The sequence below is a fragment of the Heliangelus exortis genome, chromosome 4 (assembly GCF_036169615.1).
Source record: "Heliangelus exortis chromosome 4, bHelExo1.hap1, whole genome shotgun sequence".
NCBI classification, from domain to species: domain Eukaryota; kingdom Metazoa; phylum Chordata; class Aves; order Apodiformes; family Trochilidae; genus Heliangelus; species Heliangelus exortis.
In genome coordinates, this window is record NC_092425.1 from 36,192,597 (window position 1) to 36,219,196 (window position 26,600).

The 26,600-nt window shown below is 35.3% G+C and overlaps 1 protein-coding gene across 5 annotated transcripts in view; it reads left to right on the plus strand.

Annotated features, from left to right (window-relative positions):
* KCNIP4 (potassium voltage-gated channel interacting protein 4) overlaps positions 1-26,600 on the plus strand; it is a 282,505-nt gene that overhangs the window by 147,706 nt on the left and 108,199 nt on the right. The window contains exon 1 of one of the 5 annotated variants that reach the window (XM_071743843.1): positions 7,951-8,024. The exons of 3 other annotated variants lie outside the window; for them this stretch is intronic. The gene's annotated coding sequence lies outside the window, so the exon portion shown is untranslated. Of the gene's footprint in view, positions 1-7,950; positions 8,025-26,600 lie in introns of those variants that run through there. One more of the 5 variants, XM_071743842.1, reaches the window with a different exon arrangement.

Here is a 26,600-nt window from a genome sequence, read left to right on the forward strand (position 1 = left end):
GCCTTTAGGAAAAAAAAAATCAAGCAGCAGTCCTACATCAAGTCTAGAAAACTACAGATACTAAGTCAGAATTTGGATGGGCAGGTACCCATTGCTAGACTCATATGAGGGCAATGGTTCACTTTCTTCTGGGCTCCCTGTCTTCCCCAGGCTCAGCTGGTATTGGAGCTACAGCTGTGACTTTCTTCTGGATAAATCCACTTAATCTTCCTGGAAAGCCACAGAGGGATAAAAATAATCTTGCTCTTTAGATTTGACTTTTTTTTTTTTTTTTTTTTTTTTTTTTTTGGTTAAATACACACATATCCATCATTCCTTAAAAATTAACGTCTGCAGAGGTAATGTAGTGTTTTAAATTTTAAGAATGTGGAAATAAAACAGGAGTAGAAATAAGCAGTTGTCAATGCTGCAGAGATCTTAAAACTTCTTAATTTTTATTTTACCTTTTAATGAAAAATTCCAGACTGGCTTGGGGTGGAATAAACAGAGTCTTACAAAGGTTTTATTGAGTCCTATAGAAATAATGCAAAACTGATAACAGGATGGAAACTTGTGTTTAGCTTGGGAGTCTATTACCTTCATTATTTCTTTTTTGTCCAGTATTTAACCTTGCTCTCTTTCACTGCATACATTCATCATTCCCAAGTGCACAGCCTATGGCTATGATGGAAGAACTCGGTTATTTTGTGAGTCCTTATTCTCTCCAGTGTGAGAAATGTGTGGAGAAAGCAGGCTTCTACTTCCAGCTGCCATTAAAACTTTATTTTAAGCTAGAATTCATAGCTCAAACTTGCTCTCAGCATGAACACAAAATATATATATATATACACATATATATACACACACACATATATATATATATATCATTATGAACAAAGATATGTAAAGTTACAGTTCTGTAGGGTTTTTTCATCAGTCAAATTTAACTTGAGGTCTACTTTGCCACTGGAATTGAAAAGCAGAGAATTGTTGTCCCCTGTGAGGAGCAGCATGGTGAAGAATAAACAAACATGGTCATGGCTCATTGATTTTCTTTTGAAGAGAGCAAAGGCATAATGTATATTTGAGAATATAATGTATTGCAATATATTTCTCTCATATGTTCATTTCCCACATGGAACCATAGGAATATAAACTCCCTTTTATTACCTAGCTAGGAATCCAATTTCTTTAAAGTAGCAAACAATATGTTTATATTTTTCTCTCCTTTTTGTAATGTATGTTTTTTCTGTTTGAAACAACTGGGATTCCTTCCTCCTTCTCCCTCCCTGATTCTTCAATATTTTAGTAACTCCCAGGTGTAACAGTGCTTTGGCCTTAGAACATCAGCAGTGTGTGGCTGGAGTAAGTGTCAAGAAAAGGATGAAGAACTCCAGTTCAGTTTCAATGCTGATGGGCAGTACTCACACAGATGAGTATCAGGAACAATATCTGTTTTTTCAGAACATTCTGTGTAAAAAATACACCATTTCCACTGGTTTATCTGTTTTTCCTATGCTAGATTAATAGTTTATACTGAGATCCAAGTACCTAACCCAAATCTCTCTCTGTTAGAAAGTAAAGCAATTACTCCACATACTGCCTTAGATGTGAAAACCTCATAACTGTTCATTCTCTTTGTATTGTCATTTAAAACACTTGAATACTCTTCCCATATGTCTTCCCCCTTTTCCTCTCCCTAAGCCCAGCCCTTCCTCACAGGTCACAGTTTCTAAGTTTGATAATTTTCTCATCATACTCTCAGCTTGGTCTCATTTTCTGTGTGTCTCTTTTTGTCTAAAGCTTGTCAGAGTATTCCAATGGAGAACTCTCCTACAGCTTATCACAGCAAAAGAATAGGCACAGTTTGTATAAAACAGTTATGAGCTCCTTCTTTATGTACTAATGCTCAGGAATTTATTTCACTTTTTTTTTTTAATTTTTTTTTAAATGTGTGATCTGCATTTGGAGGGGTTTTAACAATTTGCATCTATAGACTCAAGTATAAAATCGTCTTGTAGAATATCTTCAGGTAAAATAGTAAAGACTGGGAAGTAACAAATTTTATTAATATTTTTATCACCAAAACAAGACATTACTGAACTTTTTATTGTATTAATATATTTGAGTTTATATACATATACACGTATATATACGTAAACATCTAAAAATAAACTCAGATTATAAAACTAATGTTTGGCTTCACATTGCCAAATTGAAAAGATTCGGTGAATAAAATAATCCCAGGTAAGAGCAATAAATCTAACAGGCTAATAAGGTAATGGTTAGTTTTAATTTATTTTGATTATCATTCTCTTGTATGTATTTGTAAGCAATTCAGGTAAGAATATGTGTCAATATATATCACAGAGTAAAGGCATGCTTTTATTTATGGGATTTATTGTGCTTGTTTTCTGGGGATTATTTAGCTATTTGTAGTCAGTGTCCTGACTTATGTCATGGTATGTGCCAAAGCTCCTCTCTCTGTCACACACTTATGTAAGGCTGAGAGGTTTGAACTCAAGCAGCTCTGGAGAACTCACCCTCTCTACCAAATCTACTGCTCAAACTTGATGTGTTATCTAGGCACTTCAGTGGAGCCTTTTTACACATGTAAAGAAATGTATGATTTTTTTTTTTTTTAAATAATCTTTTTCTTATTTTAGCAGAGCTGAGAATCTGTTATTTATACTACAGTGCATTATATAAAATGCTTAGAATGAATTCTGTCTACTTGAATCAATGCCAGACTAAAGCATCACAATAATCTCCTTTTTGGTCTGTGTTGGAAGGAGCTGGGACAGCAGGGCCCTGTGGAAATGGCTCAGTCTGTCAGCTCACCCTTTACCAGTCTCTCCTTTCCCCTGTGTTTCTGGCTGTATAATCCCATTACTTTTTCTGTTCCTTGTCTGTTCATGTGCTAAACCAATTCAGTAACCTCAGTGTAAAACGTGATTTTTTTATTATTTTTTTTTCCTTCATTCCCTGACCCCACTTCTGTTCATGTTGGTGGTTAAATAAGTTTACTGTGCAATCTGGCAAGCATCAGAGCTAGTAACAGAGAGCAAGTAGGGTCACCTGGTGAGAAGTGGGGGAGGAATGGCATTTTTTGCAGCACTGAGCCACTTAATCAACTCTTTTGCAATGTAGAGACTCTAATTAGTGTCCTGAATTTAGATGTCAAATTTATCATGACAGCTAAGCTAGGCAGTCTTAATGGTATCCTATAGATCATTGGTGTGGTTTTGTTCCATCTTATTTTTGAATTGGTACAGCTATTCCTGAGTATAAGAAGAGAGGCTTTTGTATTTTGAAAATTGTTTAACCCTTCGGAACACTTTTTTTTAAAAATTAAAAATAGAATACTAAGGGAGAAGATCAGGTTGGAAAGATAAAGTCATAAACCAAGTGGAAGCTGGCTGTTTCTCCACAGTTCTGCTCTGTAAGAATTTTGGAGCTAGTAAAGAGGTTGACTAAAAATATTATAATTTAGCAGGAAGCAGAAGCAGAAGGAAATAGTTAAGAAGTTTAGGATGAGATTATAAATATTACCTAACTACAAGTGCTATCAGTTGCTTTCTACAAGTTGATCCAAGTCTTCTTGGGTTAGGAAGAAGTTTCTTTTCTGCTTCTTGAAATCATACTTGCAAGTATCTCTGAAATTGCTTTTGAATTATTCTACACTATCAACATGAACAAAAAAGTTATTTATTACAGGGATTTAAAAAAAATGTCTCGGTGCTTTCTTATTTTTTAAAAATTGCATGAATCCTATTATGTGGTGCATAATGTGGTGTTCTGAAAGTGCTTACCATTATCAAGAGTTCCCACAGGGTGATAAATGACATGCCACCTTATTTCAGTAGATTTAGCAAAGGTAATAAATTTTTAGAGAGATAAAATTTCAGGGAAAATAACCTAGCAAATAAAGCTGAAAGAATATAACCTCTCTAAATTGTCTGTCAGCAGTTTAGATTTACCTAGATTATGCAATGTATTTCTTCTAGTGCAACTTTTTATTAAGCTATTTGAAAGGAACCTGTAATGTGAAAGTAGCTGCAGTGGTTTTTAATGTGCATTATTACTAGACTCAAAAGTAGCATAAATTGATGAAGCTTCTGTCAATAATTCTCAAATTTCCATTTGAATACAAAATCTCAATGTTATTCTCACTTATTTCATGGGGCAATCCATCACAAGGTAAATAAAGAAAATGTCACAGTATTTCCCTCTGAGTTTTTCCTTAACATTTACCATCTTGTGGACACAAAGTGAGTGGAAATAGGTAATCTTTTGGGTCTCTCACCCCTGGTCTTAGCTTTGCTTTGCTTGAATTTTGGACTGCAGGGTATATTATAGGGTTAAATGTAAAAATTCCTCTCACTTTGAATCCAGTCTTTGCAAGTGGCCTTGGAAACATGTAAGAAATCTTTCAAAGATCATAAAAATCATGATACTGGCACTTCCCCACCATTCCTGTCCCTAGTGATTTATTTCTTGGAGATTTCTAAAGTCAGCAGATATCAGCTTTCTGCATTTAATTTATCTGGAGGGGTTTTTATTCTTTTGTTGTCTTGTCACTTTTTAGTCCATATGACTCTCTTAGCAAGGAGTTCCACGGTTCTACAACCTAACAAGTAAAGAAGTACGACTTTCTCTTTGCTAAAAAGTTGAAAACACAAAAAGCTTCATTACTACAGTGTCATGTGAAGCACAATGTCATACTGAAAACATGAGTAGTTTATATGCTAAATGTGTGTGGAAACATTTTAAATACAAATTGTACATGTTTTGATTGACAAAGCTCCGTGTGAAATTTGGTACTGTGGCTTTTGGGTTATTTTTCCATTAGTATTAATATTTAAAAAACCTAAATATCACTCCCATTGGATTTGAAGTTTCCAATCCAACCTGTTTTCCAGTCGGAGGGATGTAAATATGGAAAATATCTAGAAGCCCTGCATTTCAAACTTTTGCTAGGAAGTAGTTTTAAAAAAAACCTTCCCTCTGAAACCACTGAGAGTGCAAGTCCACTGCCAACTTCTGTTGAAAACTCTACTATAAATGGTTCTTGGCTCTGACAAGTAATGTAATCACCATCATGAAATCTAAGTTTTAGGCATATATTACCGCTTTGAAAGGCGTTTGAACAATCTGTTAACAACATAGAAAACTAAGCATGCTCCCTAGGGGGTACCGACTGCCAAAGACGTTCTTCCTTTAGAACTGTGCTTAGAAGCCTTTGTTCTGACAGTTCTTTATTTTTTTTAACAAACAAGTTTTTAAGGAAAAGCCAACAGTTTCAAATCAACAGCTTTTTGGGTCTATGGGACTTCTTGATAGCTTAGATTTTTTTTTAGATCAGAATGAAGTTAATCTTTTTCATGTTCCGAAAAATGTTTAGAATGTGGGTTGTTTTTTGGTTTTGTTTTTTTTTTTTGTTACAAAGTCCTAAGCATCACAGACTGTACAAGCATACAGTAACTAAAGTTACTATATATACTTCAGCTTTTCTTGAAAAATGGAGTAAAATAGTCTAGGAATTTATTTCCTATGAATTTCTTATTTTACTGAATACTCTAATTCCTGCTGTGAAGGTTGTCTACAAAATACCTTCTGAGCTTCTCTTTAGGATAGAAAGCTCCTCTTTTGTGTCATGACTGCATAACATTTGGGTGACTGAGTAGCAAGTCTGCTGTGACTTTTACTATATTATTCTGCTTTTGCAATCCTGTCACTTTTTCCTTTTGTTTTCTACAAGTTTTTCAACCTGCCTACATTTCTCTCCATAATTGAACTTCACGGGGTTATGTGAGGCAAAGTTAGAGGTAGGTGAGTTTGACCTACACAGCTGTGCTGCCCAAAGTCATTACTGGGGAATCTGTTATGCTGAAAAAATGGTGTTTGTGCTGTTTCACTTGGGAAGTGAACTGTGACTGGGTTTGCTTGCTCTAGCAGAACTGCAGCTCTGCAGTCACTCCTCTGGGGCTGGATTAGCAGCACTTTGTCCGTGCTGTGCATCGTACACCTTACAAGCAAAACCATTTTGGTAGGTCTAGTGTAACATCTAAATTGTAAGCTTTTTGGACCAGAAATCATGGCCACCTCCCTCCTTCATCTTCTTGCCTAAACATATACTGATTTCCCCTCCATAGCCCATGTAAACCTTTCAGTTACCTACTACTACTGCTAATCACAGAATGCCAGGTTAGAGGCAATCTCAAGGATCATCTGGTCCAACCTTTCTAGGTAGCAACATGGTTCATAAGAGCAAGGTAGGAACAGCACCCTGTTTAAAAGATCAAGGAGTCTTCATACCATTTGTAAGACAAAAGAATCCTTACTGCAAAAGACTGAGAACACAAAACTAAGAAAACAGATTTTTGCAACAGTCTTAATTCCTGAAATACTGCTTTTACTAGCTATGGACAGTGGAAGTCAAGACCCCAGTGAAAATGGGATCCTTCTCCAGAAAAACACATATTATGTTGTAAGAACTGTAGATGATATCCTGTGGCTTGGTATAAAACCAAGGCAGCTCTCAGTAGCCACTGCCTGAGTTTATTGCAACATTCATGAAGCTACTGAGAAGAAATAACTAGTGCTGATACCTGGTTAACTCCTGACATTACTTCAGAACTCCTGTAATTTGTGTGTGTCAGGGCAGAGGTTCATCAAGGTATCCCCTATGTCATTTAGGGCTTGGAATTTTTTTTTATATGGGTGAGAGTGCTTTCCATGTTACATCCAACTATGGAAACACAGGCACAGAGTTTACGCAGCACCTTGGGTTCCTCTCTGAAACCTCATAACTGAGATCTGAAAGTTCTCAATTGCCATCAAGATTAAAAAAGGCTTACTGATATCTGACATACTAGACTGCAAGAGCAGTTTATTTGTCACCCCAGGTGAGGTCCTTGTATGAGCTTAGTGCTACAGTGTGCAAGGAGAAGCAAGCAGAGAATACTCCTGAGCAGAATTTTGCAGAGAAAATGCTGAAGTGGAAAACCTGGTTTTGGTGCTTTAAGAACAACTACACTGATTTCACTGCTTGTTCTGGCAATGCTCTCTCCAGCAAATGCACCAGAAGGGCTCTCTGGGTCCTAAAGCACTTAGGTCAGGATTACTGTTCTGGGTAGAAAAACATCTGGGATTTTAGATTAAAGGAAAATGATGTTTCAATCTTGTGATACTGAATTAGCGTTATGCAATTCATTCTTATGTTGACCCCAAGATTGCCTGACAGTGTCTTAATGAGGATATACAGTGTGTTAACTTAGAATATACAATAATAATTTGTTAATACGTTGATTTATCAAGTAATTCTTCTGTTGTGACATTTTATTATAAAATAAACAAAATGTAGTAATAGTTTTTATAGTGGTTTTGTTTAATGTTGATATTGCACACATTAATTTTCAGAAAATCCATTAAGACAAAACTGATTTATTAATGCTGATTGCAAAATAGCTCAGTAGCTTAAAAAAATGTAAAAAAATAAATTCAAGAAACTAAACTGAGTTCAGAGGCTTTGTACCTCAATATTTTAACAAGAAAGAAACACCAAACCCCTCACTTTAACATCTTTTCACTTCTAAATAGGATGTTTTAACTGAACTGATATTAAGGACCCAGTAACATCAGATATGTTTCCAGTTGTAAGTTCTATAGTGTTTTATGTGAAACTCTTGGAACTGAAAACTAAGTTTTCCCAACTATTTAAGCAGTTGATCCTCATCGAATGTTTCTATGATCCTATGATTGTCATTGGATTGATCTGGAATATTAAAAACTCCCTTAGGCTGTGATTTTAGTTGAATTCTCTCTTTTTTGTCCCCATGTAACTGTTTTATTGACTCATTTGAAGTATTCAAGAGATTAGCAGAGCATGATTTTTTACGTCACAGAAATATCCTGATTTGCCCTTGTTCAGAGATTATTATGTCTTCTACCTCTACCCAGCACAGTCTATAAAATTTCCTTTGGAAGTCTTGCATGCTTTATCTGCAGGTTCATTGACTCTACTAAATTAAGAACTTCTCAAGGTAAAAGATTTCTCTGTCTTAATTTTTATAAGCTTTTTGTTTTTTAGGTAAAAGGTAAAAACCCTGATATTTCTGAAAATGTTTGAATATGGACCCATAGCAATTTCTGCTTTTCCTTGATTTTCTTATACTGTAGTTTCTATCACGTTTTATTATTTTCTCCCTGGTGATAAGCTTGATTAACTAGTGAAAACATATGCATGAGCATGTTATGAGTCACTGTCAAACTCATGCAATATTGATGGTCTTATGAGCTTTTTGGTATTATACAATCAGAATAAGCCCTTAGGATTTCTTTTACAATTATTTATTTAAAAGCTGTCTGAGTAATGGTTTATATTAATAATGACACAAAGAATAAAATCAATTTGTTTATTACAAGCCATTGTTCCTAATGTTGCAGTTGTTAAGATTGATGTGTTTGTTTATTGGAACTTGCTCCTGAGTGGGAAGCATCACCCTCCAACGTGTTTGGCTTTCTCCTTTGTCATCCATCCCCATGTATTATGCTAGGAGTGAACATCTGTATTATGGGATGTCATAGGCTGTGTATGAATGGTGACAAAACTTGTGCAACAGGACAATATGGTGCCTTCAGGTACAGTTCAACCTGGAAGCTGACAAGTGTAGAGGAAAAAATAGTGTTTATGTGACATACTATGTTTCAACCTTTAATAGTGAAATACCTTTCCCATTCTTCTGTTCTCTATGTAAATTTATAGTTTTCATTAAAAATAGATTGGACTCTCCTAGTCTGTGCTTCCCAATTTTGACAAACCTATATGTTAATGGCTTGGGAAGGAAAAAAAAAAAAAAAAGATGTAATCATCATGGTGGGAAAAATAAGCAATGCATACTTCTAGTGAAACACCTAAAGGTTGCCTTACCTTAAGAAATCAGAAGAATTATGAGATTATGATTTGTTCAGACACGGGCTAATTAATAGCACAACAAAAATCAGGTTTCCTTTTTCTTGAGCGGCTACATCTCATATTTTTTATAAGTTATCTTAATTATTAATCAGAGTTGAATTACTTCTTTTCTTTCCTTTATCACAAGGACATACTGATATATCCATTCTTCCTCTCTTTATTATTTGGTTTTTGGAACCTGAGACAAAACATTCATATCTTCCTCAAGTGCTGGGTCTCACATAACTCCACTTTAGTAATGTGAAAAAGTTTCCATTTGCCCTTCACAACTCAGTGAGCTGCAAACAGGGAGGTAATTGAGTCACCCACATCCTAAGCTGCAGCTGATATAAGTGATGTATTTTATTAGCATTCAATTAAATTGCAAATTTTATGCTAAACTATGAAATTGCTGGCAAAAGTTGAATAACTGGATTAAATTAGACCCTTGTTTAAAAGCAATAAAAAGATTGGGTAATCTGGAGAAAATATATTCTCCAGTTCTCTTGAAGAAATTAACCTATGTTCTGCTGTTTCAAAAAAAAAAAAAAAAAATCCCTCAGACAATGTACTGAAATTTGAGTCTGTTGTAACATTAATTTCACACCTTCCTAGTTTAGGCTAATGACTTCTGATTGTAACAATGAAGATTAAATTGATCTCATTCATTCTGTAGTAGTAAAGAGGTAATCTACCCTTTCAACAATCACAAATGACTAAGTGCAATAATATAAATTCAATTTAAGATTCAGGGAGGGCTGTAGTAACTTCAGCTCTTAAAAAGGGTTATTCCACTTCAGTTTGGGAAACACTGAATGATTTGACCTATCCCCATCTGCTTATTTGTATGTGTGCCTTAAGAAGTTTACCCATGCAAAAACCATTTGATGACTTTGTCTAGAACTGAATGGTCCCAGTTAAAATTTATACTGATAGTTGTAAGATTCTGGCTACTGCAGAGAATGCCACAGCCAGCTGGAAAGACAAAGAGTTTTCTGATGGGAAAATGGGAGTGAGGAGGGCTTCAATGTCACATTTTTCATTTGGAGGATGTACCAAAAAATGTGGAAAAAATACAAACTTTCTGGTTGCAAAATAAGGAAGAGTTAAAGACTAAGGCTAATTTCTTTTCTATCCAGAATTCTTTTTCTTTTCTATGTTTAGAAACAAAATCAAAATCAACATCAACAAACAACAAAAAAAAGCATCCATCTGCATATGGAGTAGGGAGGAAGAGAGCAAATTCTGCACTTGCCTTCGTTCAGGCTCTTCTGAGCTGAAAGCCTGGAATCAGTCAGTTTCTCTAGGTAGTGTTTACACAATATTGTCAAACATTTGAATTTGTAGCAATTTTTAAATCAGAATGAGACCTCAGTAAATATAATTTTAAATGAAAATATCTTTGGGGTTTTATGATTTTACTGAAGCTCTTTTTTTAAGGAAAAAAAAAGAAAAGTAAAGGCATGCTTTGATACAGCTTGATTCATCATCTGTTAAGGACAAAGAAGAGATACTTATCAGTGTAATAGACTCTGGTCTGGGTTTGGAATGAAGTGGCAATTAAGACTCCAAACCCATTAATTCTGATTTGATTAATGTCTTTTCTCTGTAACTGGATTTTTATTTGTTAATTAATAACTAAACTTAAATCAGCTACCTTCAAAACCATTGTTGAAAAGCCATTGAAGACTAATAATTATTAAGCTGTGTTCTTATAGTAAAGAAGGCAGTAGCAAACAAAAATATACTTTTTGCTCTCTGAATAAATGTCTATAAAATAGCATTTTTCCTGCTTCTGTGAACAGATGTTACAGCAGCTATGGTTAAGTACAGCCTTTAGGTGCTACTTAGTTTAGTCCAGTAGTTTGAAAATATCTGTAAGCTCCTGCAAATATTGTTTGCTTTATACTGCTAAGCTCTCAGCTTGCATTTTAAGTGGTGCTGCAGCACTAAAAAAGCTCATCTTGCTATACATAAAGGATTTTTCAAAAATGGCCATAATAATACATCCCCTGTGTATACCTGATTTTGTGGTAGTGGTATGTTCACACCTTCTAAGATGACTCAAGCCAGAACCTATCATGAAGTGGCCAACAAGCCTTTTGCAACAAAATCTGCATCTAAACTTCAAAGCCTAATATTTTCTGAAATAATTACTTAACTTTTCAAGGGACTGTTGTGGTTTATGGGTTAATAAACTTATTTAGTGCAACTCGAGTCTGGTGCTGAGAAGGCCCTGATGTGTTCAAAAAGGCAGGGAACTCTGAAAATGACAAAATCCATTTTAACTACTGTGTGATAAAATTGAAAGTATTAACTGAGTTACAACCAACAATTCCTATGCTTATAACAGTTTCTTGCTGTTAAATTTACTTGGTATTGCTAAATCAGTTTTCTCAAAGCCCAGTAACAGGATGTGAGGAAAATAGAAGAGTGCAGGGAGACTTGGGAAATGCATTGGCTGAAGATTCAGGGTACCTCTGCAGTTTTGATTCCTTGTGAATAAAAGAGGTTTGCTTAAAGGACATGCAACACCATGGGTAGCAAAGCCTGCTCCACTATAGAGAAAGGGTTCTAGGCTGTCTAGGGTAATTTGGTAGGATGAGACATGTTGAAAGCTTTGGATCTTTTTGGACTAGGAATAAAATAATTTCTTCTTTGTTTCTCTATCTTGTAGTTTCTCCTCTCAAGACTCTACTTTTTAGCTTTTTGTTTTATAAGGACATTGTTACTTCAGTAAGCTGTTTTCTGTGGGGGAGCCATATCTGTTGTTTGATCTACTGCAAGAGGAACAGTTACAGAACAACAGCCAGAAATCACAACTGTTCTTCAAATTACTCTTTTCAAAATATGTGCTGTTCATCCTTTGTAGGTTCAAAAAATAGGAAACTCAAAAAGGTTTTGTTTAAATACTTCATCTAAGATAAATGCTTACCTTCAGGCTTATATAGGAAAGTGGTACCCTAGATTATCTTTAAAGATTACCACAAATGCTATGTTGAAATTTTAGTGACTATAATTTATATATTTCTCTCTGTGGAAAATTGTCCTTTTCCTAACACTGTCATCATTCTTCACATGCCTTTTATTGACTCTAACAAGCCTCTTAGGACCATATAATCAGACACAGTCAATAAGCTCTGCTTGCAGGTTTGCTATTATGCATTGGCAGAATGCTAAGTTATTTGGCTAAACTTCATGTCTTAATGCCACATGTAGGCTGTGTGTTTCTCTTGCCTGAAAAACAAAGAACTTCCATTGGACCAGAGGGTAAGTTGACAACCTGGTGCACACGTGTAGAAGATGTTAGAGCAGAAGTGGTTTCTTCTTTGCATAGCTCATTAAATTGCAGTTGTATGCAGGAGATGAAAGTGCTGAGAGTAGGTGATTTCTACCAAAAAATATTTTAAAAGGGCAGATGTGCCCAGTTTCATGCCTCATAGCAAAAGTCTTTTTGCTAAGAACAAGTAGGTTGTCAGAAGAATTCAGATAGACTGGACTGCATTTCTTTCCCTGAACTTCTCTTTGAATAGGACAGCTGTGTGCTGTGCCTTATATCTGAGCTGCTTGGAAAAAATTACTTCCTCTTTTCACTAGTAAGTGACAGAAAGTGACGTATATAAAACTACAAATACTAAACAAATGTAATTATCCTTTGCTTTGGTTAACCAGCAGTTTTAAAACACTAATACACTTTAAATGTGATTTGTTGCTTGCTTTGCTGTTTTACTGCTGTCACATAAAACATACAAGAAATGAAGCCTTCAGTTGAAATATCTGTGCTTAAAAAAAAGAAAAATAAATTATGCTCTCAATAAAATTTTAGACCTCAGTGGGATATTGCTACAGAAAAATAAAGTCTTTTAACAATGGCTTTTTTGTGGCTTGTCCTTTGGTTTTTGCCAGTAACTGGGGTTTTTTTCTATCAATGAAATATTGTATATTCCAGTTTTGATGTTGCTCCAAAGCATAGTTCAATAAGATCTGCAGAGAATTGCTGAAGCTCCATCTGTTCTCACCATGAATAGGAAATACTACAGATGATAGTGAGCAGATGTACCCTGCCTATTACAGTCATGCTCAAAAACACTGAAATATTGGATTGAAAAGCAAAAACATTTTAGTTCTACACACACTTCTCCTAAATTTGCCTGATGCTATGTGTGTGTCTGGCAGTCGGGCATCTCAAAATTACTTGAATTTTTTGGGCAGTCTCAAAACTGTGAGGGTTTTTTTTAAGTTAGTATGGCTCAAGCTGAAGACAGAAGTGATTTTCACATCCAGTCCAGATGACCTATGAACATATTGTTCAGTTTTGGGCTTCTCACGACAAGGGCATTAAGGTGTTGGAGCAAGCCCAGAGAAGGGCAACAAAGTTGGTGAAGAGTGTGGAAAACAAGTCCTGTAAGGAGAGCCTGAGGAAATTGGGTTTGCTGAGTCTCAACAAAAGGAGGCTAAGGGGAGACTTTATTGCTCTCTACAACTACCTGTAAAGAGATTGTAGTGGCCTCTTATTCCAAGTTTGCTTGCACCTGGATGAAGGGAAACTGCCTCAGATTGTGCCAGGGGAGGCTTAGAGTGGATATTAGGAAATATTGCTTCACTGAAAGGGTTGTCAGGCACTGGAACAGGCTGCCCAGGGAGGGCAGTTGAATCACTATCTCTAGATGTATTTAGAAGACATGAGGATGTGGTGCTTAGGGACATGATTTAAGGGGACTTGGCAATGTTAGGTTTACAGTTAGACCTGATTATCTTGAAGGTCTTTTCCAATCTAAATGTTACTATGATTATGTTATATTTTAGAAACCTAGTGCCTACAAATTTGCTCCCACACTTTCTTTTTCTCTGGCCTAATAAATTTTAAGGGGGGTTGTGTATCTTGGATTTTTCTTTCTTTTTTTTTTTTTTTTTTTTTTTTTTTTTTTTCTGCAGAAAGAGAGATGATCACCAAGCAGGCAACCTGAGAATTTATATTTTTCAGTGAGGTGGATGCTCTAAAAAGCTCCTTGTTTTGCCTTGACTAGAGGAGGGGTTTGAATGCAGGTCTCTCCCTCTTAGCTGAACATCTGAACTTGCAGCAACAGAGATTAAAAAGGGTCAGCTCCAATTTCAACACCATAGCAGCACAATCTCTGTGAGAAGGGAATATTTTGTAAAAGTTGAAAAGAAACGAATGCTGATGTGTGAGGCATGGCTGCTCCTTTCCCTGCCTTCAGGGAGGTCCTGGCACCAAACTTGCATCTTGGCAATCTGTACATGTTGCTTCAGCTTCTCTTACACTCCAGGGCCATGCAAGTCCTATGCCTGCTTCCCTCAGGGGCTGAGATGTTGCAGAAAAAGATCTTAAAGCGAGTGGCTGGAGTGAGGATGCTGCAGGATTGCTGTTCCTGTTGACTTTCTTAGACCAATGGATGTAACTCCCATCCCGTTAGATCTGGGGCTGTAGGTGTTGGGTAATTTAATCTGTTTCATACAGGGATCAGAGCCTATGAAATTTTGTTTCAGTTTATGACAATGTGATCACCAGGTAAGAGGTTGAGATATGAGCTCAAAGTGGCAGGGGGGTAATGAACATACTAAGAGAGCCAGGAAGGTAGGGACCCTTTCTTTTTGGGGGAAGCTGAAAGCAGGGGACTCAGCACTCTGAGACAGAAAGCAGGAATCTGATATAATCAAGAGGCAGAAAAAAATTGTATCTAAGGTAAAGGTTCGAGTTAGGTTAAGCTGTCTGTGATTCAGCTTATACTGGAAACTAATGAAGCTCCGTGGAAATTTTCCAAGAGGGGCAGGAAGAGGAGGAAAAACGTCCCAAAGTTACAAGGATTTTCATAAGTTTATGAGAAGGATTGTTGTGTGGTGATAATGACAAATACTTACTCTTAGTGCTGTATTTCTATGAAAGTTGAAGTGAATCTTTTTGTATCTGGCTTCAAAGCTTTAACAATGTAAAAGACATATTTAGCTCCCTGATGGAGAGCCCAGATTTTTTGTTCTGATGATATCTTAATTTTCTGAGGAGCATCACTCCTTTCTTAGAGGAAATGCTTTGCTCAGTACTTTGACATTTTCCATTTAATTTTATAACTCCCATTTAGGCATGCCCTTCTCTTTTCTCTGGTTTTCCAAAGTGAAGAGGATATACAGTAATACTAAATGATTTTTTTTCAGATAAAATTTATCTTTAGCAATATACATCTGTGATAGTTAATGGAATAAAAAATGGAATAATAAAAGCCTTCTGGCTCACATACCTTAATTATATCTTTTTTTCATTTTATTGTTGATTTGGAAAAAAATTTAATCTGACAGTGATGAAAAGAGAATTGCACCATGGAACTTGACTTTTCACCAAGACATCCCTGGACTTGCTCTTAGTCTTGATGAATGAAAACCAGTGCAGAAATGGATGCTACCAATGTGAAAAGCTAATAATACAAGTAGAAAATAAATAGAAAATCTATAATACATGTACAGGTATAAAGGAGGCTTTTGATGAACATTTTTGTGTTGATTCATGAGTTACATCTGCTCACTGGTAAATGCAATAATTACAAACCGGAGAAGAAAATTGTCAGTTGGTTTCATTGATCAGCAAATCACAAGAAAAGGGTTTACGTGTCTATGCAGAAAGCAATCCCATGTTTGTTGTTAATGATACACAGTGATTAAGAATTCAAGTAGACCTAAAATAAAAGTTTGTATTTCTGAGATAACATCATTTGTAGAAGTGGAAATTTACTCTTAGGTGATGCCAAATTATTTAATAGTTGAACTACCGGAGCAAATATTTGCAGTTCTTTTTCTCATCATCCTCACAAAAGATGTGATTTCCCAGCTCTCTCCTAGGATATAATTACTTATTCCCTAGTGTAAGAGTAGGAAAACTGAGCACGTATGAATTGCACTGCCTTAGATTAAAAGTGACTATTTCTAAAACAAGTCAGAGTTAAAATTTTAATTATTCTCTGGAGATAGATATTGTAGCATTTTTCAGTTCAATTGGGAAAGAACAAATTTTCATCAGAAATTGCATTTGTAAATAACTTTCAAATATGGCTGTTAATAACTATCAAGTAATCATCAGATACGTGTAGTAAAATTAAGTATTTTTGCACCACTAGTGGCTATCTTATTTCTGATATGACAGCTTCTCTTGGGTAATAATTTGTTCTCCCTTCCCCTCCCACTCCTTGTGGAAAATATATATGTAATTTATTTTGGTGCTGATTTCACTAACCAATATTATCTTTGCTGAGTATGTCTTAGTTCTTCCAATGCAGATCAGGTGGAGTTTACAAATAATAATTAAATTGGCTGAGGAGTTCTCCTCCTCCATTGTCTCAGTAGGCTTCAACTCTGTCATGTCTGATGTTTTCACTGGGTCATTAATCACTGTTTTAAACTTCCAGGGAGCCTGGTGACTTGACTTAAAAACTAAATAATTTTTTTCTCTCCTCAAGGAGTGCATCAGAGGAGGAATTGCACTCACACTAGTTTCTACTTGTGGGCTTCAATAATGTTTCCTAACTTTTTCCTTCCTCATTTGCTATTTTTTTAAAAAATATGGTTTTTTCCCAAGTGAAATGCTTCACTTTGTGAATTGTCAAAGGCTTTTCTTTTTCCCAGCATCTTTGCTGATTTTTGGGTTTATATTTTTTTCCCAAGAGGCACAGTTGGCTGTATGATTTTAGCTGCCCCTTGGTGTATTACATGTGATTTGGAGGTACATATCCCCTCATTAGCTGAACTAGTGTACATACAGATAGCTGCAGGAAGGACTGAAGCAAATGAGTAACCTCAGAGCAGAGAGATTCAAAAGCACATTTAAAGTCACTTTATCAGGTGAAAAGCTTCTTGCAAAGTTTTTGTCTTTCTAAAATATATCAGGGCTGCTCTGCTTTAACCTGGGGGTGATTCTGTCACCCCCTGAAACCAACATGGTATGCTTAATTTTGACTTAAACACAGAGAATTAACATTATTTTTTTCCACAGGCAATTAAAAGTATAAATAGCTGTCATCTGCTTCACAAGGTAGCTCAAGCTACCATTGTAGAATTCCATTGGGAATGTGGGCCCTTGAATCCCAGATGAACAGGTTCAAAAGATCTCTTAAATGTAACATTTCCTCTCAGCCAGAGAACTGTCTGCTTCCCAACAAGCAAAATTATTCAGGATTATTCTGAAGACACTAATCTGGAAGAAAGTGGATTTTGTGGGGTTTTATTTTTTCCTACTACATTAAAACTCTGTGAAAACAGGAACATTGTAGCAGGGATAATTTCTTGTCTGAAGAAAGCATCAAATTGTAGTTTATAGATGAGTTTAAAGGCATTTACAGAAAAGTTAATATAATTTGCAAATATCTGCAAATGTGCTTCTGGGATAAGAAATCTAAAGCAACCCAATTTCTATGCAGAATGTTACTGTTACCAGTTTTTAGTCCAGTAATTGTCCTTTGATATCAGTGAGATGGCAGCATTATTAATTTCTATTGTAAGCATTTTTAGACAGTAGGTATTCAAGGACTCTCTTCAAATTCTATTTTTGTGTGGGTACTCCTGGCACTATGTCAAAGGAGTTTTTCATGCCAAATCAGCATTGTTTTATTGAGTTAGATAGCAGTCCTTTGAGAATTATTTATAGAATGCAATTAGTTTATTCTCCTAAGCTTCTCAAGAGATTTTTTGCTCGGTGTTGTATAATATAGAGGCTATGGCTTTTCTTATAAAAACAGTGTATCACCACTAATACTCAAGTTTTTTCTAGACTGTAATAAACTTATTTAGTCATTGTTTTGGCATACAAAATCCATGACAATCAACATTCTCTTGTGTGGATGGGTTTTTTGTGTGTTCTTAGGACCCTGTCACGTACAATACTTCTAGGTATTATTCTCTGCTTTGTAAGTAGTTTATAGTATTCTGTAAATGAAACAAATCAAAGTTCTGAAAATCTGTAACATGCATTTTTCAGAACTTTTTATTAACACTTTTTTTTTTTTTACCCACAAAAGTTTACCAAAAAAATCCTGATAAGCACTGTGGTACAATATAAGAGAGCCGTGATTGTGCAGTGTAATGCAAGATAGAATATTTGCATTTAATGAGATAATTAAAAATTATTTCAGTAAATATTACCTCACAGTTTGCATTATTTATTTTTTGAAAGAAAAAGGAAACAGTAATAATCAGCACTTTATTAAGATATATTAAAATGAGTCAAAGCCCAAATTAGGTGTAAACGGTAAATTGAAAACAAACAGTTGTGAAATATTAACTAAAAAAATCTTTTGCCTGTTCCTAGCTGCCTACTTCCTTGGCAGAATAAATACTACATCAATTCTGGTTTGCATTAAATGTATTTGTACAAAAAGTTGTGTTAGGTTGCCTGAAGGTCTGCAGGTGAGGAACTGGGGCTGTTCTGCTTGTGACATTGTCTCAGGTGACACTTGCAATACCTTATCTGGCCCTGGATGGGTGGAATACACCACTTATGCTGCACTTGTAAATGAACACAGACAAGTGAGGGGGATTTTATGACCCATTAGATGTGCTGCACTGGATGGTAGCTAATTAAACCTGATTAACATAAACTGGCTGGTTTCGGAGTAGTTAATATTATATATCTGCACATTAGATTGCTCAGTGACTTGAGTCATACTCCTTTGAGCTTGATCTATATAAGGTTTAAAAGTTCACAAACACATGGCATTATACAGTACAGTATTAGTGCATTTGTTAATGTAGTGAATAAATGAAATTTTAGCAAATTTGGTTGAGTTTTACTCTCCAGATCATTTAGTATATACCGAAGAGAGAAGCAATAAAAAACAGATTTGTGTTGATTCTCAGATTAGTTTCCTTCCACATAGTCTGAGTTGTCATGTGATCATTGTAACCAGCTTTAATTGTACAAAATCTGTGAAAGTTACAGTCCTTTGGGTCAGCTCTTTCTTGCTGCTGTCTGAAAACGTAAATAGAGAAATACCCCTTTCTCTCTTACCTCAAAAGCGTAATTTAATAAATAAATGTTTTTTAAAAAATTAATCTCCTGGTCTGTTGTGTTGGGTGGATACCTAGGAAGAAGAACAAAAGGTATTAATCATTCAACAGGTTCCCATTTTGAAAAATTTGCCACCTGAGAGGATTTCACTGTGAGAACCAAAAGAACAACATGAGTATTCTCATTTACTGAAAGAAGAAAGTCTTGAATAGTCAGCCAAATACTACTTGCTTTCTTCTGATGAGCTGCATCCTGCAAATCCTTCATTATTCTGGAGAACAAATAAGACACTTGGAATGGAAGAAAAAAAAAAATTCTCGTTAGGGTCCAAGAATGGAAAGCAGATCTGGGCTCTACTTATGACTCTTTCCATTGTTTGATTTTGTGATCTAAATGTTCCTATTATACCTGAGGTCTCTGCCTCACAATGACTCTGAGACTAACATATCTTCTCTTATTTCTACTTACTGGTGGTAAAACTCAGTCCTTAACTTAATCTACAATCTAAAACCACTGTTCAAGCCTGCTAAGAAATATTTTGTGGATGCCTCGTAAAATCTGATTATTGAAACTAAAGATTATTTTCACAGAGAAGCCAATATTTATTTAATCTGCTCCCCATCATGATGGGAAATTCATCATTTCTTATGTACAGAACTACTGGAATGTAGTCCTGTGCCTCAGAGGTCCCACTGTTACTGTGGGTGTGGTCAGACCTGATTTTTCATGCTTTATCAATATATAAAGTTATTCCAGAACAAGTGTATTGTTTATCCTTTCCATAGGGAATTTGTTAAACCCAGCAAATTTATCTGATCTTTGAAATTAGAACAAAAGTCTAAACTACACCAGCAACTCTTTTTGTTCATTAATTGAGATGCTTTTTAAAAAAGTCTAAGCAACACATATACTATTTTTTCATCATTTTCAGCTAGACTATTTGACTACTGTGATACCTAGTAAAAGGAAAATTCTATTTATTTCTCCCAAAAATCTGTGTCTGCAGAATACTGTCTTGCTATGACCTCTGCATCATTAGTGTTCAAGAGATTCATCAAAAAAGCTGGTGTGAAACAGTTCATGCAGAACTTTTTCAGTATAAATGTTATTCATGGCTGTTGTATCTATAACCCATTGTGTTTGAAAAAAATGGGTGCAAACTTGGTAGAACAAAACCTGGGGTAATTTAGCAGAACCAGACAGTTAGGCTTGAAGATATCACTTCTCTATCATTGCCCTAATTTCCAAAAATTTCACTACAACATTTTGGATGAGTGCATTTGAGTATGGGAAAACAAGGTGTGCTCTTTTTCTGACAGTCCAATAACAGTTAAAATTAATATTTTCAAAGTATAAATTAATAATTAAAACATTAAAGTATATTTTGTTTTCCTTCTAACACGTGAGGATACTAATAAAAAAGCTTTGTTATAGTAGGCTGTTTAAACATTTCTAGAAGTACTTTGGATATCTGATTAAAGTCCACCTTTTTTTTTTTCCATTTTTTTTACTGTGTCTTCCCCAGACCCTATGCAGATAAATGTGAAAGACTCTTGAGAATAGTGACTTCTGAGACTATCAGTTAGATCAGTGGGAGAAATCTAATCACAATAATTCAAACTTCTTTCATATTGTGATCATACTGGAGCTCAGAAAGTTACGTTTCTTTTTTGTAAAGCAGCATATCATAAATACACAGACCCTCAAGCTAAGGTCAAAGGATAAATACCTTACTTGAAGATCACCAGAAATCATGGAGTACAAAGGTGGAGAACATTAAGATGCATTTGGGCAATGTCCTTAATAATGTGCTTTAACTTAGCATTAGCCCTAAACTGCTTAAAAAGTTGAATTAGATAACTGTTGTAGATCCCTCCCAACTAAAAAAAAAATCCATTCCATTCTCTATATTTTTCATAACAAAAAGCTGTAAGGAAATTATAAAATTCTATGGGCTTTTTTATTTTTTTAATTTCTAGTTTGAATTTCTTGCATAAATTTTGAATTTCTAGCATAAAGTTTGATTATGTTGACATTGCTGATATGCTCTTGAAATGAGCTGCTTCTACCACTGGATTCACTTCAGTTATTTTTATTTCCATGTTTTTTGTTAAATGATTGTTGAAGACAAAGGTGAATTCAGTACAGCTAAACACTGCTTGTCTTAAGTTTTACTGCAATATCCTTATCAACAGACACATCCTTTATGATGAGAAATATACTCCTGGGACCTTACGGATTATTAGAGTGGCTCATATTAGTTACCCACATTTTAAGTCTTTTTCTTGTGTCTGGATAGTTCTTACACAGTGCATGGCTTCTTCCTACAATTGACTGTTTCCAATTATTTTGTTAACTGTTAGAGATAATTGTATCCTCACTGCCTTCTTTTATTATGGTAAATCTCTGATGTGGAGTTTTGAGGATAACTTTATTTTTTTAGGACCTGGCTTGTCCTTGAGGTTCACGAGACATCTTAGGGTTTTGACATGGATTTGTGAGTTTCTGGGTAAGCCATAAAGATCAAGAGAGATTTGCTATCATTAACATCTTGTCATGCTAAAGGTTAGCTGTTTCTTTCACATCACTTATAAGACCCTATTGCTTGGAGGCAACCACTAAAGCTGTCTGCTTTCATTTTTTGCACAATATGTAGTCAGTTGAGACAGCAACTAGCACATCATTGCAATTTCTTTAAAAATATTTTCCCCTCTTGATCAGCCTTATATACTATACTCTTCCTTTAAGTCAATATTTTATATAGGAAATAAAACTCAATGTGCTGATCCTTTCAGGTTTATCTGCAACTTTCCGTTTCACTGACCACTGGTTTGCCAAAGTTGGATCCAACCAAATACTCTTTTTTGGATATTGTTTTTTTCTCCGTGGAGCTTTGAGCAGTTCCCAGTGCACCAGCCAGTGTGCCAAAGCACTCAGCAAGCTGTGGTGCTCTGCCTGCAACCCTCTCTGACAGCAAGATTTCTTTTCCAACCATCTGTCAACAGAATGCAGGCATGAAATTAAATACATTTTATCTATGGTAACATTGAGAGAATGCTACTAGATTACAAGATTGTTTGAAAACAAACAAAAAAACCCACAACTTCATCTTTTTGGTTAAGTGAGAATTACTGTTTAACTACTACACCTGGATCAGAACTCCTGTGCTGTATTAGCCAGAGATGCACATTCAGAAAACATTGTAATTTAATTGATAACTCAACCAAATCATAGCCCAGAACTGAGATACACATGCACAGTTTTCTCTTGTTCCAGTGAGGGGAAAAAACCCAGTTTCTACTTCTTTACAAAGCTAAGAGTCCTTACTACCAATTCTGTCTCTGTTTCATAAATCTTTTATTTCTTGCTACTAAGGTATCAGTAAATCTCTTATAGTCAGATAATTTATGTTTATAACTGTTTTTACAAAGTATGTAAATTATGCAGAACACCAGGAAGAAACTATTCTTATCTAACAGGAAAATCCAAATTTAAGATGCATATCGCAGCATGAACAGCAAAGCTGCAGGATGAATTGAAAGTTTAGTTAGGAAATAGGACTTTTAATCATAATATTATTAATAATACTCATAAATATCATTTAATAATAATAATATCATTTCTATTATTTAAATAGACTATTAACAAGTGATCCACACTATAATAACTTATGTACTTCTGCCTTGTCATTAAAAACATTAATACCATGTTGGAGGTTATTAATTTACATGATGCTATGACTATCACTTTCTTCAGGTTTGTCCACATCTGGAGATATGAACTGAATTACAAATTCATAGTTAAATTAATTAGATAAGGAATTTCCATTAATGATCAAAAGCTGATTTCCCCAGCCCATGTAAGAATGCAGTAACATTTTTTAGGTTTTTTTAAGGTATGTGTTGAGGGTCATAATCTTTAACTGCTCCAGTTGAAAACGTTTGTTTTATTAATTAATCCACTTGGATTTTTTTTGAGGTATTCAGAAAAATGAAATAAGGAAACAAATGTTCTCAGAGTCAGATTGTTCACGCTTTTTGCACTTTAAGTCAAAGTAACTTTTTGTTCTTTTCTATCTCATCTCATTTAATGAAATTTTTATCATCCTGAAGTTATCTTTGTGCCCTCTTCAGTTGTGAGGAAATTGAGCAGATGAGTCATGAGGCTTTAAATGAGGTGTTCATGATGAGAACACTGGAAAAACCTTTGAGCAAAAAGCCATGTTTGAAAACTTTGATTGCTCTAAAGTACAGAGTGTCAAACATGCAGTATCTGCTTCCAAAACAGCTCCAGTAACAGTGATCCTTCTCTGCCTGTTATCCAACTTCACACAGTGAGGGACACAGGCAGGATGTGCTTGAGATGGGAATGGAAAAGATTTATGCATATATACATGTCGGCTTACTGTGAGATACCAATAAATTCTCTTGTAGCAGAGGAATCTAATAAAATGCAGATAAAGATCTGCAAAATATTTTCAGATGTAATTTCTTAATCCCTGTGATTTTTGTCTTGATAAAATATACTACCTGTTTTCAGGGATCTTTCATTCATTGGTAATTGTTTTTGATACAGAAGTTTTAATGGGAATATATAGAACTTGTACATTTTATAAAATATATTCACCTTAAACTGCTTTTTGTACCACGTAAGGCAGTGAAAGCTACTGAAAAGCGCATTATTTATAATCATCAACATGATGCAGCCACGGAAAATCCTGCAATTGTGTACGTAGGGAGATGCTGCTGCTAAAAGTGCTGGGATTACAGTATTAACATAACTACAATTGTAATAGTGGTAAGAGTATAGAGAGATAAAAACAAACGTTTGAAACTTTTCTAAGTTTCCAGTCAGTTCAGTGTTTGTATAGTGGGTGGTCAGGGCAGGAGTTTTCATCAGACAGTGTGATCAAGTTTCTGTTCTGCATTTGTGCAGTTAAATGCCTCATGAAATGTAAGGGAGTTTGGCAATGTGCTTGCTGGAACCCATCAAAGGGGTAGAAAAATAAGCCCCCAAGTCATTACAGCAAGTAATCTTTCCCACTATATTGATTGTGCTGGATCCTGTGTTTAAATAACTGTATTAGTGAAAAGAAATAATAGCCTAATAAAACATGCCAGGATGCACACTAAATGTGCTTGGAGATTGAATCTTAATGAGTTAAAATTCAAGCTGATTAGACAATTCTCTCTTGGATGTGCTTTTGTATTTATCAGCAGCTGTGCCCAGACCTCTTCAAAAATGCTGCTGCAAGTCAGGGGCCTTTCATTAGTAGGAAGTTTAATCCGATTTTATTTGAATCAGAGTAAAAGCCAGAGGCCATATCAATATTGACAAGTAATGCATCCAGAAATAATGTGGTAAATATAAGTGTTTTCTCCCTACAGGAAGGGACAGTGAGAAATTAGTGTCCCATCACATGGGCAACTGATTTCAGGGGTGAAATTGCCTCTATCCAGACAGTCCTTGTTTTCTCCTGCTCCTGGTGAAGGAGAAAAACAATTCCTGTTTCCAGTGGACCAGAGAATGACCTGGGAAATTGAAAAATCTCAAGAACAGCTTGAAAAATCTCAAGCAACATGGTCTCTCAAATATCTGTGTGTTTGAGGCGGGTGGCAGCAGGTGAGGAGTGGTTGTGGGCAGAAAGGAGAAAGGGGAATGGAGGTCTGTGGGGGCAGAGGGATGTGAAGGAAACCATGAAGGTTCTGTGTGTGACTCCTTTCTGGGCCAGAGAGTATGCAGAGAAAAGAGTTTCATTCTACCTGTGTTCTTCACCTTTCTCTCCATTTATTTCTGAAATACAGTAGCCCTATCAATATGCAAGTAGAAGAGAGTTTTCTAAGCTCTCTAATACATACAAAGATTTGTCTGAATAAATGTCTGATCTAGAACTTCTGAGGAGTAGTCCATTCATTTGGGATTCAAATTATTAACTCTGTTATAAAAGTGGTCTGTAACAGAAGAAAAGAGGTAGTGCTTTATTTGTTTTTAATTTTTTATTTTTTTTTTAATTTTTTCAATTGCAAAACAGCCTAGCAGGAAAAGCCAGGCTTGTGGGAGCAAAAATATTAAGCAAGCACAGCCTGACTCTGTAGCCTAGAAAAAAGGCTACTTGCCAGTAGTGTAAAGTCCTGCTTTTCTACCTTTTTTCAGTCCTTGCTACATTTTTCATTTCAGATCACTTAGAGGAACTGGACAAGGATAATCTAAAACACAGGAAAGAGAACTCAAACTTCAGGCAGTCTGTAGGAAGTCTGTATCCAGGTGTAACTATGATAAATATGAGATAACAAAGTGGTAGTTTGATTAGAGGTTCATGTTGTTCAGTTGTAGAATTCTTATTGTGTTATTTGATATTTTTAAGAGTTTTTAAGTAACTGTATAGAACAATTTAATTAATTAACTTAACAAGAGCTTCTGCTCTTCCTCTTGCACCATATGCAACACTGAACAAGAATTTAGCATAGATTTCTACATGCCTAGGGATGGAGTTCTCTAAGTTGTAGGTATTACTTGAAGTGCATAGGTATTTGCACACACATCATTCCCACTCTGCTACAGCTGAGTAGGGCCAAGACAAAAAAAGAAAGAATGTAGCATTTGAAACTAGTTTTAAAACAGCCTTTATCTTTCCATACTTCATGTGCTTTATCTTGGAATGCTCATAACAACATAAATTCATAAAAGAAAGGAGTTATCCTGTGTGCAAAGAGGCTGTGTCATTTTTATTTTTTACCACATTCACAGCCATTACAACCTGTTGTTGCAGGAGTACTCTTCAACTACTCGTTTTTTCAGTATTGATGTGAAATTATCATTGCTATTATATCTAAATGGAATAGTATTTGTGGGGTTTGGATTTTTTTTATTTTGTTGTTGGTTTTGCATTTTCTGCATTTTCTCCATGTCCTCAGTCATCTGTTGTTGACTGCCTTGTTTGCTTTTTCCCATGTATTGGAACTACAATTGCAAACCTGAAGGTAGTGTTTCCTAATTTGTAGGTAATGCTTGAAGCAGCATAGCCCCAAAGGCTCCTTTGGATATAACCTCATTATGCTATTCTTTATGCATGAATAAAAGAGGAAAAAAATAGTTCTTTTCCCTATCAGTTGTCTTAGTAATTATTAGAAGAAAGACAATCCTCAGCAATAGTATTCAGCACGACAGCTTGGTACATATAAAAGTAGCTTTCCTTGTTAGGAGGCAGCAGTGTTGATCAAAACTAATTTGAGGTTGCAGTACTTCTCTAGCAGAATATATAAAATGGAAATGACATAATATTATGACACAACTGCACTAAGCTACCTTAATAGAGACTAACATACACAGAAGAAGCTGCAAAGCCACAATTCGGTTTGGTTTTTTTTTTTACTTTGCTTTATTAATTTTAAATAAACTAGACTAGGATAAAACTTCTTAGAATTTTGTAACTTCATTAAAGATGTTCCAGCTTCCAGGCAAAGAGCAAAACTTACTTTCTATTATTTTACATAGGAAAGTTTCCATTTGTGGTAAGGTTTTCAGGCTCTGTTGTCTCCTCTCTATAGAGCCATGGCCATGAACCAAAGCAGTGACATAAAAAAGGTGACTGAGAAACTAACAGGGCTTTGTCTGTCTTTTTTTTGGAAGGGCAGACTTTATCACTCTCTAAAACTACCT